The sequence below is a fragment of the Ursus americanus genome, chromosome X (genome assembly GCF_024610735.1).
Source record: "Ursus americanus isolate L20-20 chromosome X, mUrsAme1.1.p, whole genome shotgun sequence".
NCBI classification, from domain to species: Eukaryota; Metazoa; Chordata; class Mammalia; order Carnivora; family Ursidae; genus Ursus; species Ursus americanus.
Window position 1 is genome coordinate 100805110 of NC_142164.1, and position 18260 is coordinate 100823369.

Genomic DNA, 18260 nt, shown 5'->3' on the forward strand with positions numbered 1-18260 from the left:
CTAGGGCCTCATTTTCAAAAGGTGTTAGAAGAGGTCAATGAAAGGACGTGACCGCTAGTTGACCCGGGAGCTAACCCGAGGCGGTCGGACGCTCCCCATCGACACCTGTGCACTGAATGTACATCCTGCGCATGCTCGAACTGCCCGAGCTGTTAGCCCGGATGCAGCTGTGTTCCTGAGCCTACCTGCTCCGTATTTTGTGACTGAGCCCAGCGACCGCCTCTGTAAACTTTAAGATTCTGGTGGTGGAAGTACCTGGTTGGCTCATTCGGTAGAGCATGCAATTCTGGATCACTCAGGATCATGAAGTGAAGAGCCACGCTGAGCGGGGAGCTTACTTAAAAGAAAAAAAAAAAAAATTCTGGCGGCAGGTACAGAGAACGGGTAAGTTCCCTTGTTTCTTAAACGCATCCCCCATCCATCTTGAGTGGCCACCTCTGTCTTAGCCCTCTCCTTGCCCTCTGCCTATGAGGGTCCAGTTTGTGAACCAACAAAAGGGGAACAGTTTTTGGCAGAATATAGCATTACCTTCCTCCAAAACTCTAGGGGTCTCTGCTCTGATTCGTGTTTGTGCTTTGCCTCTATGCCACAGACACTACAAGTATCTCGTGCTCAGGCATTTTGAACCAAAGTCTGAGCTTGCTATAGAATTCTCTCTCTTTTAAGGCCTTCGTTAAAAGTGGCTAGTTTCTGAGTTACCGGAATTGATCAGAAAAGCACTCCTAAGCAGGGTTTGTTTTGCTTCACAGTTGCAAGAATTGCGCTTCTTTCGTTGTTGTGTTTCTCACTCTAGAGGGAATATCCCAATGTTCCTTAGACTATTGGATACCTAGTAACTTCACTGATGTGGCAAATGAACTTTCCAAGGATTATTTGCCTGTATTTTGCCATCCAGGGTGCTGGCTACTTCTTTGTGACAAGATTCAGTTAGCATAAGCAATGTAATAGACCAGAGCAATGATCTGTGGAATCTGAATAAAACTGAAGTCCCTTTTGTGCATTACATTTTCCTAGGTTGGAGCAGTTGGTTGGTGGTCTGACTCTTGATCTCAGCTCAGGTCTTGATTCCAGGGTGATGAGTTCAAGCCCCATGTTGGGCTCCACACTGGACCTGCAGCCTACATGGGGGAAAAAAAAAAAAGGAAAACTAATAAGAGCAGTAGAGTTGATATAGTCCTTATATAACACAAGGAATGTGTACTGTTGCCCTTGGCAGGGGAAAGCAAACAACTTCACATTTTCTTTACTGAATTGTATTGAAAAGAAAGTGTTTGCTAGGTTAGCCTTATGCCAGGTGCCAGTGTCAGTATGTCCCAGTAAAGATATTTTTTTCTGGAACAACAGCTAGAATCACCACGTGATTACATTTATAATAATCTCCAGTTATTCATTGAGATCCATTTGCCCTCTGCACTGTAAAATAGGTGAGTTAAATTAAAATCACTGACACTGCACCTTTTAAGCTTTTGAAGTTGGCATAAATCTCTGACATCCTCTGGTGATGTGGTAGTGTTTTGGCTTACTATTTTGGAAGAAGGGCACAGCTCCACAGTCTTGAATTTGGCCCTCTTTTTTTATAATAGCTCCCACCCCGTGGATTCAGGAGCTAATGTGGGGTTTCTGTTAGATACTTCATAAGTCTTGGCCGATATATACTCAGTAAGAACAGTCTGAACGCACTGTTAAATGACTTAGCCCAAGACCCATTCTACATCTGATTTCCCTAAGCCTCCATTTGGATCAGTAGATCAAGGTAGCATTTTGACTCCCCAGGGATTAGAGACAGTTCATAGCTAGCATCTAATAATTCCCAAAAGTTTAGGGCACTTTTTTTTTTTCCCTAGTGCCCATACATCCTAGTAAATGGCTATCATTCCCTCTAGGAAAGGCTTGAAGGAATCATTGTAATCACTTCTGGCTGTATTGCAGGGATATCCTTCAATGTGACTTAGCCTCCCCATCAGTCAAGACTCTCTGGGTTTCTGAACTGACTTGAGTGTAGGAACTGGGTAAGTGTACCCACTTTGGCGATTGAGTCAAATTTTTGCTCATTCTAGCAAGAATTTGAAATATTAGAAAGCTGAAAACAATATTCCATTTCACCATTCTACCAAAATTTAGGCTCCAGCAAGTGTTTTATATTTATTTGGGTCACCTGAGGATGCCTTTACTATCTCTCTTCCTGAATCTACTAATTTTTAGATATCTTAGGTGCCTGAGAGCCTGCATTATTTATTTTTATGCTCAATCCATTGATTTCAGTGAGAAGGACGAGGGACACACTGTGGTCATTTTACTGATGATGATTCATGTATTCATTTGACAAATGTTTGTTGAACATGTACATATCAGGAACTGTTCTAGGTACTAGAGATACCAGGAAAACTATCCCTGCCCTCATACGCAGCTTGCACACTAGCACGTGAAGAGCAGTAATAACCAACATGACATAGGTAAAATATTATATTGCATGTTAGAGAGTAACAATACAAATAGTAAAATACAATATAAAAGGGGGATAGAGATGGTGAGAGTGGGGAGAGTTTGTAGTCGCATGATTGCAATTTTACATAGGTCAGCCAGTAAGTCCTTACTGAGAAGGTGACATTTGACTTAAGACCAGAAGGAGGTAGGGGAGTGAGCTCCACAAGTATCTGTGGTCAGAACAATCAGGACAGCGAAAACAGTAAGCATGGGGATCTTTGGGAGGGAACAGCACCATGTTTGCTTGAGGAACAGAGATGGCTAATAAGTGATGCAGAAATAATTGAAGAAATATAAATTAAATGCTAGCAAAGCTTAAAATTAACACTAGTAGAATTCAAAACAATGTATACTTCTTTTGTCATTAGAAAAGATAAAATCAAACAAATGAGTTTCCCATTACTGTTAGAAAGTAATGAGGGAATTTTTAATGATATGGAGGATGCTCACAAAATGAGCTGAATACACAGCTCTCTATGTTATTTGAACCCACAGCTTTAAAATTATATATCATTTTGAAATAAATAATGTAAGGCAGGGAAAAAAAACTCACCAAAAATTTTTCTGAGTTGTGGGAATTGAGTAATATATATTTTCTTCCTCAGTCTTTTCTATATTGTCTATAGTGTCTGCAGTTTTGCTTTGTTTTCTCTAAAGAAACTGTGTAATTGAGCAGTTAAGAGCCAAGGATTTGACTTAGACAAACCTGGATCTATTTACTTGCTAACTGTGTTACTTTGGATAAATGATGTTAGCAGTATCCATATATGTAAAATAGAATAACCGTATAGAATTATTTTAGATCATTAAATGCAGTACTATGTTTAAAGGTGTTAATATAGTGCCTGCTTTGTCAAAAATAGTAAATAATAACATCATTCTTAATCAAAAGTACAGCTTTTGTAATCAGGTAATTTTAAGTAATCTCTACACTCAATATGGGGCTTGAACTTGCAACCTCAAGATCAGGTTGCATGTTCCATCAACTGAGCCAGCTCGGCACCCCTGTAACCAGATAATTTTTTAAAGGACAGAAAAAGATAAAACCCAATAGCTCAAACATATACCTGTTAAATGATACCCTCTCCTCGTTGACCTGTAATGATATTTCAGAGGGATTTCTACTCAAAATTCCCTTCACAGATACTGCTTTTTAAGTTACCATTTGTGTATGTGTGTGTTGAGATCCTGTAAGACCTACTCTCCTAGCAAATTTCAAGTATACAGTACTGTTATAGTCACCATGCTGCCCATTCAATCCCCTGAAAGTATGCAACCTCAAGTTTGTACCCTTTTGACCACCCTCTTTAATAGTTCAAACAAGATCCTCATTCTGACTGATAGCAGTATAGTTAAGAAGTGTTATAATTACTAAAAAAAAAAACAAAAACAAAAAAACATTTTTTTTTTTTTTTTCATTTTAAAAGTGCTACATGATGGGGCGCCTGGGTGGCTCATTCGGTTAAGCGTCTGCCTTGAGCTCAGGTCATGATCTCAGGGTCCTGGGATCGAGTCCCTCATTGGGCTCCCTGCTCAGCGGGGAGTCTGCTCATCCCTCTGCCCCTCAGCCCACTCATGCTCTCTCTCTCTCTTCCTCTCTCGCTATCTCTCACACTCTCACAAATAAATAAATAAATAAATAAATCTTTTTTTAAAAAGTGCTACATGATTATTATGGACTGTTTGTAACAGGTAGATCATATAAGGAAAACATGAAGTCAGAGATAACCAGATGATCACTATAATCTATATGTGTTTCCTACCAGTATTTTGCAGTCAAAATTTAACAATAATTTTAACCTTAAAAATGTTTAAGGTATATGTATATTATTTGGCTAATGCAAATTGACACTTGTGAAATGAATTTTTGTTTTTCATTACTTAAAAAATAACATGAATGTTTTGCTTAACTAATAGCATTTAAAACATACTAAATAATATGTACTTAGATTTAAGTTTTCAGTAAAGTAAAAGAGAATCATATTTTATAATATGACCAATTTTTCAAATATTGCTCTTGTATAGCACCAGACTGAATATTTTTTTAAAGATTTACTTATTCATTAGAGAGCATGTGCACACACACACACCCATGAGTAGGGAGAAGGGTAGAAGGGGAAGGAGAGAAGCGACTCCCCACTGAGCATGGCACCCATTGCCACCAGGGCTTGATCCCACAACCCTGAGATTATGACCTGAGCTGAAACCAAGAGTCAGACAATCAACTGACTGAGCCACCCACGAGCCCCAAAATAATATTTTAAAACAAAGTTTGACAAATGTGTTTTTTGTTGGAATAACTATAAACCACCGTGTAATTACCATTTTAATCTAATTTATTTCATTTTCTTCTAAAACATTTTAAAATGCTGATCATATAAGTGATGCATGAACCAAGGGAAATTACAGTCCTTCTCATTGTTTTAAAGTGCTTATTCCTAGGCCATGCAAATCTGTCAGCATATTTTCAATCTAATGTACCAAGGTCAAATGCACTCTAGAGATATTTCTTAATGGAATTTTTAGGCGAGTCCATGCTGTTGTACAGTAGACTAAACAATTTGATGACCAGCACATTTGGAATATATATTATGTAATTTCAGAGAACTTTGGAAATGCAGGGGTGCCTTTTAAATGCTAAATAGTATCTTTCTATGTTCTTTCTGAAGAAAAATGGAAGAAATAATTTTGCTGACTTTTTTCCAGTGAGACAAAGTGCAGATGAATTGTGATTGTAAATTTAATTCTTTCAGCTATGACTTCAGTAGACTAAAAGCATGTACAAAAATATTCAAAAGGAAAATAAGACAGAATGGCTGGAAGAACTTGGCTGTCATTAATTCGTTAACACTTATTCATACATCAGTATTATTAAGTGATGTTATGGAAGGCAAATCGGCTCTCCATCCATTAACTAACTTGTGAATATGAGACTAAATTAAGAGTATTTTATGTTATTAAATATATATTAAAGCACATTAACTAAGCTATTAACTCTATTTTAAATAATGTCACCCCAATCCATTTTATTATTGCGGCAAGAATACTATAGTATTTATCAAAATGAAATTTGATGTTGAACACAGTTATTCTGTCCTTGAAATAATTTCCTCCTTTGTATTCTATCAGGTTTACTGTTTTTCTCATTCTTCTCCATTTTTTTTTTTTTTTGGTCCAGCGCTTCTTTCTGTATCTCATTTTTTTTTTTACTCCTTCCACTTCCCTCACATATTAATGGCAGTTTAAAAAAATAGTCTTCGTATTCCCAAAGTGTCTTCCTTAAATATGTTCATCCAATCTTTTTACCTTATTTGCCAAGTATATGCAGATAATAACCAAATGTTAGTCTCCTCGACTCTTTCCAGTGGCCAATTTCTAATGCCCATCTCTTTCTGTCCCTTTCCAGTTAGTTCATCACTAAGTTTCAAAAAATCCATCTGAGATATCTCATCAATCTCTTTTCTCCTCTCCAATATCTATTGCTGTAGCCATAAATAAGATAGGTAAGATCTATAGCTCTAGACAGTGCTAGCCAATAGAACTTTCTGCAATGATGGAAATGTTCTATATCTGTGTTGTCCAATATGGTAGCCATTAGGGGAGCTATTGAACACTTGAAATGTGGGTAATGCAAAGGAGGAACTGAAACTTTAATTTTAATTAACATTAATTTAAATTTGAATGCACACTTAAGACTAGTAGCTACTATCTTGAAGAGCACAGCTATAGAATGTTTTTGGTAGTCTGGGTCTCAGAAATTCCAAGATACAGGCCCTTGTATCTCTGTGCTCCTCAACACAGGAAACTACATATTACTCTGCTATTTAAGACTTTCAGTGCCTCCTCTTTTGTTACTACTTAAACCAAATTCCATAGGTTCATATCCAATGTCCACTTTGGTCTGTTTCCATCACACTTTTCCAGTCATGCGTCCTTTAAACCCATCGTTATATACTCTAATCAGTCCAAACTGAATTATCTTTATTCTGAGTTCATTGCTTACACTTTTTCCACACTCAGAATTTGACTCATCTATTATTCTCTTCTAGAATCTTCTGCCCAAACTGCATTTCCAAGTCATCTTAATAGTTTTGGGAGGGTTTTGGTTGTCTTTTTAAGGAAATTTCAAATGTATTTGGAATATAACAACAGAATACATTTTGTGAAATTACGCAGAATCAGCTATTTCAGTGGACTAGAGTCTGGTTTATACCAGAAACCCCAGAATGCCTTAAGAATATTTGTCTGGGGGAACCTGGGTGGTTCAGTCGGTTAAGCGTCCGCCTTTGGCTCAGGTCATGATCCCAGGGTCCTGGGATGGAGGCCTGCATTGGGCTTCCTGCTCGGTGTGGAGCCTGCTTCTTCCTCTACTCCTCCCCCCTGCTTGTGCTCTTGCTCTCTCTCATGCTCTCTCTCATACATACATACTCTCTCTCTCTCTCGAATAAAATAAAATCTTAAAAAAAAAAAAAAAAAGATTTGTCTGGGGTGCCTGGTGGCACAGTTGGTTGTGTCCACAACTCTTGGATTTTGCTCGGGTCATGATCTCAAGGTTGTGAGATGGAGCCCAAGTTGGGCTCCAGGCTCAGCGTGCAGTCTGCTTCAGATTCTTTTTCTGTCTCTCTCTGCGCTCTCTGCTCATGTGCTCTCTCTCTCTCGCTCTTGCTATCTCTTTTTCTCTCCTCTCTCCCTCTATTTCTTTCTAAAATAAATTTAAAAAATCTTAGGGAAAAAAAAAAGATTATTTGTCTCATTATCCCCGTTATTTTCCCCTCCAGGGAACTGTGCCTAATAAACTGTTGTGTCTCTTCTAGGTGATTTTTTTTTTTAATTCAATTTATTTAAAGTAAGAGGGGAAAAAAAAATTCACCCATTCTTCCCACCCCTCACTCCTACCTCTGGCAACCACCAATCTGTTCTCTTCTCTGTATCTATGAGCTTTTTTGGTTTGTTTGTTTGCTTTTGTTTTTGTTTTAAGATTCCAAATATAAGAAATATCATATAGGGGCACCTGGCTGGCTCAGTCAGTGGAGCATGTGACTGCCCATCTTAAGGTTGTGAGTTCAAGCCCCATCTTGGGCATAAAGCTTACTTTAGAAAAAAGAAAAGTCATACAGTATTTGTCTTTTGTCTTTCTCTGACTTATTTCACTTAACATAATACCCTCAAGGTCCATCCGTGTTGTCACAAATGGCAAGATTTCATTCTTATTTAGGACCGAGCAGTACTCCACTGTATGCATACACCCCATCTTCTTTATCCATTCATCCATCTGTGAGCACTTAGGTTGTTGTCTCATTTTGGAGATTGTAAATAATGCTGCACTGATCATGGGGGTGCATATATCTTTTCAAGCTAGTGTTTTCACTTTTTTTTTTGGCTAAAAACCCAGAAATGTAACGGATGGATTATAAGGTAGTTCTATTTTTAATTTTTTGAGGAACCTCCATGCTGTTTTCCACAGTGACCACACCAGTTTACATTCCCACCAGCAGTGCACAAGGATTCCCTTTTCTCCACATCCTCACGAACACTTGTTTCTTGTGTTTCTCATGGTGACCATTCTCACAGGCATGAGATGATAGTTCATTGTGGTTTGATTTGCATTTCCCTGATAATTAGTAATGTTGAGCATCTTTTCATGTGTCCACTGACCATCTGGATGTCTGCTTTGGAAAAATGTCTGTTCAGATATTCTACCCATTTTTCAGTTGGATTAATTGTTGTTTCAGGTGAAGTTGCCATTTATTTCATGACACTTTTCCCAGTTTCTCATGTTGTAAGCACGTTCTCCCTCCACTGAATCACTCTAGTTATCTCTTATCTCCTGGCATATATTTATTTGATTTTTCTGTAAGTTTATAAGTTCTTTGTGGTTACATCCTATATCTGATTTATTCCATAATCTTAAGTCTTTGGTCCACTGTCTGGCATATAGAACACTCAAAACCACTGTTTGTCAAATAGTTGGATTAAATAATAAATGAATGAATGTGGACATTTGAATTTAAGACTCTTATTATCACCATTAGAACATATCAAAGGAAAGTAATTAAATCATTAGGTAGATAAGAATTTATAAATGTATATATTCCATATATAGAGACATGTTTTGTATATATATATGTAAAACTCTGAAATACATAAATATATATATATACTCCCAAATATGCAAATAGTCTTTTTACTGATAGTTGAATGCCTTACATATTTTGCAGAAATTGTTTTCTCTTTTTATATGCATATATAACACATACATTTTTGTCTGATGTATAGAGAAAAGTAATTGTAATTTAAAATTTTTTCTAGATAATTGGCTCTGTTCTCCATTTTATTGCCCACATGTAAAGCAATCTTAAACATTATAATTATATGCTACAAAACAAAACATTGTGTGAAAATATTTATTTTAAACCAGAATATTATGTTAAGTTGAGAAGATTTTCCCACCGTGAACATTTGTTTGCCATCTGTATTCAGTCCAAGCAAACTGTTCATTACTATTAAGGAAAATTGCGTAGTGGACATTCTACCCCTTGGAACTATTAAATTGTGGTGCTTACCAATATATGAAAAACCTGATACTCCATTTAATATTTTATGAACTTCCTCTGGAGTATCTTGAGAAGTTCATGTCTTTTCTAGGAAATATTAGTCCCAAATAGCAAATAGGAATTTTCATATTGTAAACACAACCCAAACAGCCTGTAATACAGTCATTTTAATAACAAATGTTGCTTTATTTTTTTTTCTTATTACAGAAATCGATGATTCCATTGTCAACAGTATTAAATGGCAAACTGCATTTTGAATTAGACATAAGACATTAGGCATTAGGTATTAGACAGGGTTCAATTGCTAAAGAAGAAAGACTCACAGGACCGACAATGATAAGGCTTAAAAATCTGTAGTTCGTTGCATGAAAAGGCTAAATAAAGCAACAGCATTAAAGTCAGAATATGGATCACAGCCAAAGGCTTTCAGAGCAAGGGTCTAGAGAAGCCAGGCAGAAGTTCCTATCGTCTTCCCTTTGCAAAGGCCATATCAGGATACACCTTGTCTCTCAGACCAGGAACATGATTTTCTCTCATATCAGAAACCACCTATGTGTGTACATAAAACCACAGAGCTGGGAAAGTCAAAGTGGAGTCTCAGCCAAGATTCCGTGTACCCTGATGGTGTGTAAGCATCTTCCTCCTGCTCTAGGTCCTTCACCAATACCAGGTGCAAATCATCAGGCTTGCTTATCAATAAATAATGCTGACGTGCTGGTCTATCATCCCAGAACTTCCCAGACCTATAGTTAAAAGCAACGTTAGTAGTCAGTGTAGTTTATGCCCTGGTCTGGGTCAGTGCTGTACAGGTACTTTTCTTTTTTCAATAAAACAACTCAGACCATTTTCGGACCTGTGGGAGTTAACTCTCACAGCTCAGAAACCAAATAACACATAAAAACACAACACATAAAAGTGACAAATGATTAGTAATCAAAATATATAAGATGTACTTGTAAACTAGAGAGAGAAACAGATAACCCAATGAAAGAGAAGCCCCAACATTTTTTAAACACATACGTAAAAACTCACTAATGATTTAAGAATGGCAAAAAATAATAATAATACAATACTCATCAGATTACCAAATTTTTCTCAGGTCTGCTAGGTAAGTTTCAGTAAGAATTTGGGAAAACAAAAGCCCCCCAAAGCTGCCATGATACGGTAAAATTGTACAGTCACTTAAAAGAAAAATTTGACAAGCTTTACAATTGTTAAGGATGTTCATGCCTTCAAAGTAACTCTTCATCTCGTAGGAATATACCCTAGAAAAACTAGAAAATATAACATGGGGAAACATTTGTACAATTATGTGATACAACATTGCTTGTAATGGTGAAAAATCAGCAATCACCTATGATCTACACATAGAAAAGTAAATCAATAAATTATATATTTTCCAGTGGAATACTTAGTAGATGCTAAAATGAATAGGCATTTATATATTGTGAGTCAGTGATGTAATGTTCTGCAAATCCTGAATTATAAATGTGCTATAGCACTAAAGTTTTATTTTTTTATGTATTTTTTTAAAGATCTGTTTATTTTAGAGAGACAGAGAACAAGCAGGGAGAGGAGCAGAAGGAAAGGGTGAGAGAGAGAGAGAGAGAAGCAGACTCCCTGTTGAGGATGGAGCCTGATGCAGGGCTCGATCTCATGACCCTGAGATCATGACCTCAGCTAAAATCAAGAGGCAGATGCTTAACTGACTAAGTCACCCAGGTGCCCCATAACACTAAAGTTTTAAACCAAAGAGAGGAAATAAGATTACAGAAAGATAAATTATATTGCATCACTTATATGAAGCTTAAAAGCAAAAAAATTCATAATACATTATTTATGGAACGAGACAGATATAATGAAATATAAAATTTAGGAAAAATAAATACTACCTTTAAAAATTTTTTTTAGTGAAGCATAATCGACATACAGTATCCCCTTAGTTTCAACTATGCATCATAGTGATTCAATATTTTTATACCTTACAAAATGATGCCCATAAGTCTAGTTACAATCTGCCAACATACTAAGTTATTACAGTATTATTGATTATATTCCCTATGTTGTACTTTTCATTCCCATGATTTATTTTATAACTGGAATTTTGTACCTCTTAATCCCCTTCACCTATTTAGGCCACCCCCTAAACTCCTCCCCACTCTGGTAACCAGCGGTTTGTTTCCTATAACTATGAGTCCATTCCTGTTTTTTGTTTGCTTGTTTTGTTTTCATATAAGTAAAACCATATGTCATTTGTCTTTATCTATCTTACTTATCTCACTTAGCATAATATCTTCAAGGTCCATCCATATTGTCACGGATGGCAAGCTTTCATTATTTTTTATGGTTGAGTAATATTCCATTGTATAACTACCACATTTTCTTTATCCATTCATTTATCAGTGGAAACTTAGGTTGCTTCTATATCTTGGCTATTGTAAATAATGTTGCAGTAAATATAGGGTTTCATTTATCTCTTTAAATTGGCATTTTCATTTTCTTCAGATAAATGCCCAGAAGTGGAATTGCTACATCATACAGCAGTTCTATTTTAAAATTTTTGAGGAACCTCCATACTGTTTTCCATAGTGGCTGTACCAGTTTGCATTCCCACCAACAGTGTATGAGGGTTCTCTTTTATTTATATTCTCACCAACACTTGTTATTTTTTGTCTTTTTGATAATTGCCTATCTGACAGGTGTGAGGTGATACCTCATTGTGGTTTTGATTTGCATTTCCCTGATGATAAATGATGTTGAGCATCTTTTCATGTGCCTGTTGGCCATCTGTATGTCTTCATTGGAAAAATGTATATTCCAGTCCTCTGCCCATTTGTTAATTGGGTTGGGTTTGTTTTTTTTTTTATATATATATTAAGTTGTGTGTGTTCCTTATGCATTTTGGATATTACCCCATTGTCAGATGTGTGATTGCAAATACCTTTTCCCATTCGGCAGATTGCTCTTTTGTTTTATTGTGGTTTCCTTTCCTTTGCTATGCTTTTTAGTTTGGTGTAATCCTATTCATTTATTTTAGTTATTTTTGCCCATGCCTGAGAGGACTGTTCCAAAAAAAATATTGCCAAGATTGATGTCAAAGAGCTTATGGCCTATGTTTTCTTCGAGGAATTTTATGGTTTCTGGCCTTATATTCAAGTCTTTAATTCATTTTGAATTTTTTTTTATTTTTTTTTTTATTTTTTTTTTTATTTTTTTTTTTGTATATGGTGTAAGAGAGTGATCCAGTTTCATTTTTTTTGCATGTAGCCATTCATGCTAAACACCGGATGGTAGGTACCTCTGGGGAGAAACTTAAATACTCTCAGAGAGGGATCCAAAATGATTTAGTTCTTTGAAAACAAGAACTTGTGGCAAATGTGGCACAGTGCTAACTACACCGTTTGGAAAATTAAAACTGCCTCCTAGAATTTGGGTTTTAGGGGGACTGTTGACAGATTTGGATCTGGAAAAAAAAATACTGAATTGACAGGGAGGCCACAGAAGTCAAATTGGCCACCCATCAAAAATAAAAATAAGTAAATAATAAAAATTAAAAAGCAGCTCACAGCTTAATAAGTGTGGATTTTATGCGACGAAGCCTGCCTGGGTTTATCTTGGATTCTTCCTAAAATTATTGCCTGATTGGTTGTAGAATGTAATCCCAGCTTGTGAATAGAAATTGAGGGAAGTGTCCTGAGTGCCCAGCCATAGAAGAGACATTTTCAAGGTCAAGAATGATGAACTTGGGGGGCGCCTGGGTGGCACAGCGGTTAAGCGCTTGCCTTCGGCTCAGGGCATGATCCTGGAGTTATGGGATCGAGCCCCACATCAGGCTCCTCCGCTGGGAGCCTGCTTCTTCCTCTCCCACTCCCCCTGCTTGTATTCCCTCTCTCGCTGGCTGTCTCTATCTCTGTCGAATAAATAAATAAAATTTAAAAGAATGATGAACTTGGCATCCAATTGGGCTATTTCTCAGTAGTTCTCATAAACACAAAAGCATTCTGTGAAATATTACTTGGCCTTAAGAATCTGCCATACTCCGAGGGAATCATCAAGGAAATACATCTGTCATTGAAGTAAATCTTTTCTTGATCCTATAGGCTGCCCATTTGGAGTAGGAGAGTGAGAAAAAGGAGAAGAATAAGATGGGTAAAAATGACAAAGAACCAGATGATACCTCAGGAGAGATACAGGATTGTCTAGGTAAGAGAACCAGCTTCTAACTGAATCAAACTATGGAATTTTGATAATTATGCAAAAAATGATATTTTAATTGTAAAAATAAGACTGTTCTTATGACTCAATGGGACCAAATATCTTTTCATTTTCTGACAGTGTCATAAAGGTTATGGGATCTGCTTGAAATTACATCCTAGGCAGGGAAAGATATGGAGCTGGTGTAAAGGGTCAGTGAGAATAATAAATGTTTTACATTTGTGCCTTAAAAGATACTACCTGTACAGTAAACAGATTGTATGGTTATTTTATGTAAAACAAACACAGGGCTCAAAGGAATGTGTATCTTCCTTAGAGCATTTGTGATAGACCTTAATCTGCTCCTGGATGATTTGCAATCCTCATTATGATAAAAGAGAAGAGGAAGATTGCATTTGGTGAATATGTATACTGTCAACTACTTAATAGTTCTGATATAATTAGAACTTTCAGAGTTTTTCAGATTTTTTGTGCCAATTACTAATGGTACACATTTCAATCCTATATATTTGTTTTGAAATCAATAGCCAGAAAGTGCCACATTGGAAACATAGAGGACAATTGGGGGATCATTCATATAACAAAAAGACAAAAGATGTGCTGACTGAATTTAATTTTTGCCTGAATCACTTAGCTAAGCTTCTTTATCTCCTTAAGAAGCTATAATACATTTTCATCTGTTTCAAAGTTTTGAATTTTTTTAAAGATGTATTTATTTATTTGACAGAGAGATCAGGGGTGAGGGGCAGAGGGAAAGAGAGTCCCAAGCCGTCTCTGTACTGAGCATGGAAGCTGATGTGGGGCTCGATCACAGGACCCTGAGATCATGACCTGAGCTGAAACCAAGAGTCGGATGCTTAACCAACTGTGCCACCTAGGTGCCCCCACAAAGTTTTGAATTTTTAAAATTAAATTTTACTTGTCACAAATGTTGTTTTCTAATTTTCAAAGATTCTGAATGCCTATAATCTCCTCTGTATATATCACTGAGAATTCAAGCGACCATTTCAGGCCCTGAATTTGAGTTGGTGCAAATTAGTTGCTGAAGTTATGATACTGAGTGCAACAGTTGTCAGGGTAAACTTCCATGCTATCACACAACTCTCTAGCCAATATAATTCTGAATTATTTAGTTGGGGCAATCTTTACTGCAAAAGGATCTATTTATAACATAACATTAGGTCATATGTAAGAGATCTCTATGAAGTTCGGAAACATGAAATCTGTAAGGTCATAGTCTTGATAACTAGTAGCATGATAGGATAGATCAACTGCACCATAAAGCCAGAATGTGTATCTACCTATAGGATTGGATAATTAGCAGTAGAGTAATCTATATCAGAATATCAACATGGGTTCTCAAAGTAGCATCCAGTAAGCACTATATATCCCATACTGCTGTGTATGCTATCCTGTTTCTCTCCTTCTGGAGACATGACCAGTGCCCCAGGAAGAACTGGATGATTTACCCAGAACTCTAAGTGACTTTGCAATTCCTTAGAATAGATTGATCATAACTTTATACTTTGTACTTTATACTTGTACTAATGTACCGTATATTGTGTTCATTATTAAACATATACAAATATTAGAAGTGTAAAATTTTTGAGATTAAGATGAAAGAAGCATTATTTTCTTGGAGATATTCTGTCAGAATGTTCAGCCAGATAAAACCTGATTCATTTTTGGCTTTGAAATTCTTCTGTTTAAAGTGACAAAATTACTAAGATGCCATAAGCGCTTCAGCGTGTGCCGCTCCTAGGAGATCTCAGTTTGGAAGTCTGCTGATGATGGGATTTGGTAACCAGGGGAATGTTACGTGACAGAAATTAGCCAGTCTTCAAAAAGAATCCAAGTAGCTAACATAAATGTGTGCATAAATCACGCAAATATTGAATACAGATATATTAGAGCAATAGGATTGTGTTAATGTTATGTATTGAAGAAGAAAACATTTAAGAAGTTACCTGCCTCAAAGATGTAGAAGTGAACACTATTATGGTGCATTTGTGGGATAGACACAGAATGGGATAGGCAGTCACACTAGCATTATTTTATCGATTAATTTACAAGATAGAAGAAAGGTAGAACCAACGACTTCTGCATAAAGGGAGCTTTTCTGTCCTCTAAAGGAAGAATGGAAAGGCACTATAATTACCACCTTGCTCAGATGAACATTCATAGCAACCAGGAAACTCTGTAACACAGAGGCAGTAGACAGAAAGAAACTTGTTCCAGCTAACCAGACACATGTTTTCACATAACTGTGCTGGATCACCCAAGCATTGGTATAAAGGTGTGCAGTGGCTCTGAAGAGCAACCATAGTTGTTCAGCTTTTGATTAAGTGTAGAGACTGAAAATTCTCCGAACTTACTAGAAAGATCGTGATAACAGATAGTGGTCTTTTCAATCCAAAGTTGTAAGGGAGGCAAAAAAATAAAAACAAAAATAATAAAAGGAATAAAAAGAACCATTTCTCTTGGTAATTAACAGAGAGAAATCTCAACTCTACTGAAATGGGCTTAGAAGTTAAAATAAGAATCCTACTGCAGCATGCCTCAGTACTGCTGGAAATAGACTTCCCAAGAAATAAATCTGCACTCAAGAACAAAGAATTTTAGGGACCCCTGGGTGTCTCAGTCTGTTAAGCGTCTTCCTTCAGCTGAGGTCATGATCCCAGGGTCCTAGGATGGAGCCCCTCATCGGGTCCTTGCTCAGTGGGGAGCCTGCTTCTCCCTCCACCTGCCACTCCCCCTACTTGTGCTCTCTCTCTATTTCTGACAAATAAATAAATAAAATCTTTAAAAACAAAAAAAAGAACAAAGAATTTTATGTGGAAATATAATCTAGGGCAGACGTCAGCAAACTCTGGCCTGTGGGTCAAATCCGACTCACTGCCTGTTTTCATTACTAAACTATTATTGGAACACAGTGACACCCATGTATTTTTGTATCATCTACGACAGCTTGCACAGGCTAATGGCAGAGTTGACTGGTTATAACTGGTGCCGTAGTTCCTCTGAAGCCTAAAATATTTATTCTCTGGTCCTTTACAGAAAAAAGATTTCTGATCTATAGTTCCCTGGAGTTGACATATACCACTAAAGCTTCTGAAAAGACTTGTTGTTAGTATAAACATTTAATGATTAAATTCCCGTATTTATTTTTATGAGATAATAATTTTACATACATTTAAATATTACCTTGGATATTTTACCCTGATTGCCTGTGTTGTATGTGTACGTATAAAACCATTTGGTAAAAAACACATCATTGATTCTAGAATAAGATTCAGCCATTTTTTATTAGTTATTTGGGGATTTTCTCAAGTTTTAAAATGGATTTTATCACCAATGGTACACCATTTGGGTATTTTTTTGGATATTCTAGATCCTGGTATCTAGAATATCAACCAATTGAAAAGCAGAGAAGCAGATTAAGTAAGAAGCCAGTTTTCCAAAAGTTTGGATTCGCTGCTTTTTGTCTGGGACTTTGTTATCATATGTGTATCACCTGTGAAGGGCACAGAAGACCATAAACCATTCAGTTCAACTTTTACTTTATTTTGTATACCACTTCTTTGCATCCTTCTCTGGGTCAAAATGTCTTGGCATGACTGTTCTTGTCAAAAGGATGTTTTATGTCAAAAAAACAAGAACAATCTTTTCACATCAATTTCTTCTCCACTAGCTTCTTTACTATCAGGGATCAGGTTTGGAGTAGATACCTTTTCTGCTTCGTGTAATCGAGGGAATGGGTATACAGTGTGTTCATAATATACAACTTGACAAGAAATTTGACCCAATTTCTCCCAGTTTGCATCATTGCTTGTTTCAGTCCCACTTTAGAAATGTATTCATTTGATTTATTGTCTTTAATAGATCGCCTAAAAATTATTGTCACTAGTAGCTGATGATTCAACAATTTCCTTTATATGAGTTAATATCATAAATGAGAAAGCTCCTGAGGAACTGGTAGGTTCTGTAACAGTAGTTTTGACAATGAGTAAGATCATGAGATTAAGTTAATGGCACGGTGGGTAGCTGGTAGATGATGGACTGGAATGGACAGATAGCACAAAAAACTGCAAATGTCAGTAGAAATGGTACAGAATCTTCACCTGCTTTACAATTCTGCCTAGGGCCAGATCAGTTCAGGAGTTCAGTATGCTGACTTTATTTTTCTGCAGAGAGAGGGTGTGGGGGAGAATTGTACAGGGAGGGGAAGGAGAGGAGGAGGAGAAGGCCGGGGTTGGGTGGGTGGAGGGGTAGCGGGGAGAGGAGGAGTGAAGAAGAAAGAAAAAACCCTGCCCATCAGTTGTTCACTGCTTTAGGAATTTCTAACCAGTAGTTCTAAATGACTGTTTCCTATCCTAGGACTCTGTGTTTTCATCTTTTTGGACCTCATATTATCTCCTATTATTTAAATAGGTTTTTCAGAAGGGTATTTTAAATGAGATCACTTTGGGAGAGTAGCCTCCGGAAGAATTATTACAATTCTCAAAATTCTTGGCTTACGGCTGCAAAATTTCCCATCAAGATACACCAAATGTGTTCACCAAGGTAGAATGCTACAAGCCCTTGGAAGTGTCTCTTCGCACAATGAATAAACAAAAGGATGAGATAAGTTATCTGGCATGGTGACAAAAAGCATAGAATCAGGGAGACAGCGAGCAGTTAGCCACATTTGTCTCTGTTTTTTTATTTTTAGTCTGAAAACTGATTTGACTGTCTACACTAATGAAATCATCTCACCCTCCAACTGTTCAGCATTTATTTCACATTAGATTACATTGATAGGAAATGGATACGTCTTCTGAAATGGAAGGTAGTTGTTTTAACAAGAAGAATATTTTGTAGACATATTTGCACATATCCATCACAGCCTTGTGTCCCAGAGTTTCAGTGCTACCCTGCAGCTATTCATTGACCCAGAGTGACAGGTTTGTCCCTTAGCGGACCACATGCTGCTAATGGTTCTTGGGACGTAGGACAACTATAGTGGTA

The 18260-nt window shown here is 36.8% G+C and overlaps 1 long non-coding RNA gene across 1 annotated transcript in view; it reads left to right on the forward strand.

Moving 5' to 3' along the window:
- The first annotated feature begins 202 nt into the window (after positions 1–202).
- LOC148106991 (uncharacterized) overlaps positions 203–18260 on the forward strand; it is a 131183-nt gene continuing 113125 nt past the window's right edge. The window contains exons 1-2 of the long non-coding RNA XR_015723492.1: positions 203–384; positions 13139–13241. This is a non-coding gene — a long non-coding RNA (uncharacterized LOC148106991). The remainder of the gene's footprint in view (positions 385–13138; positions 13242–18260) is intronic.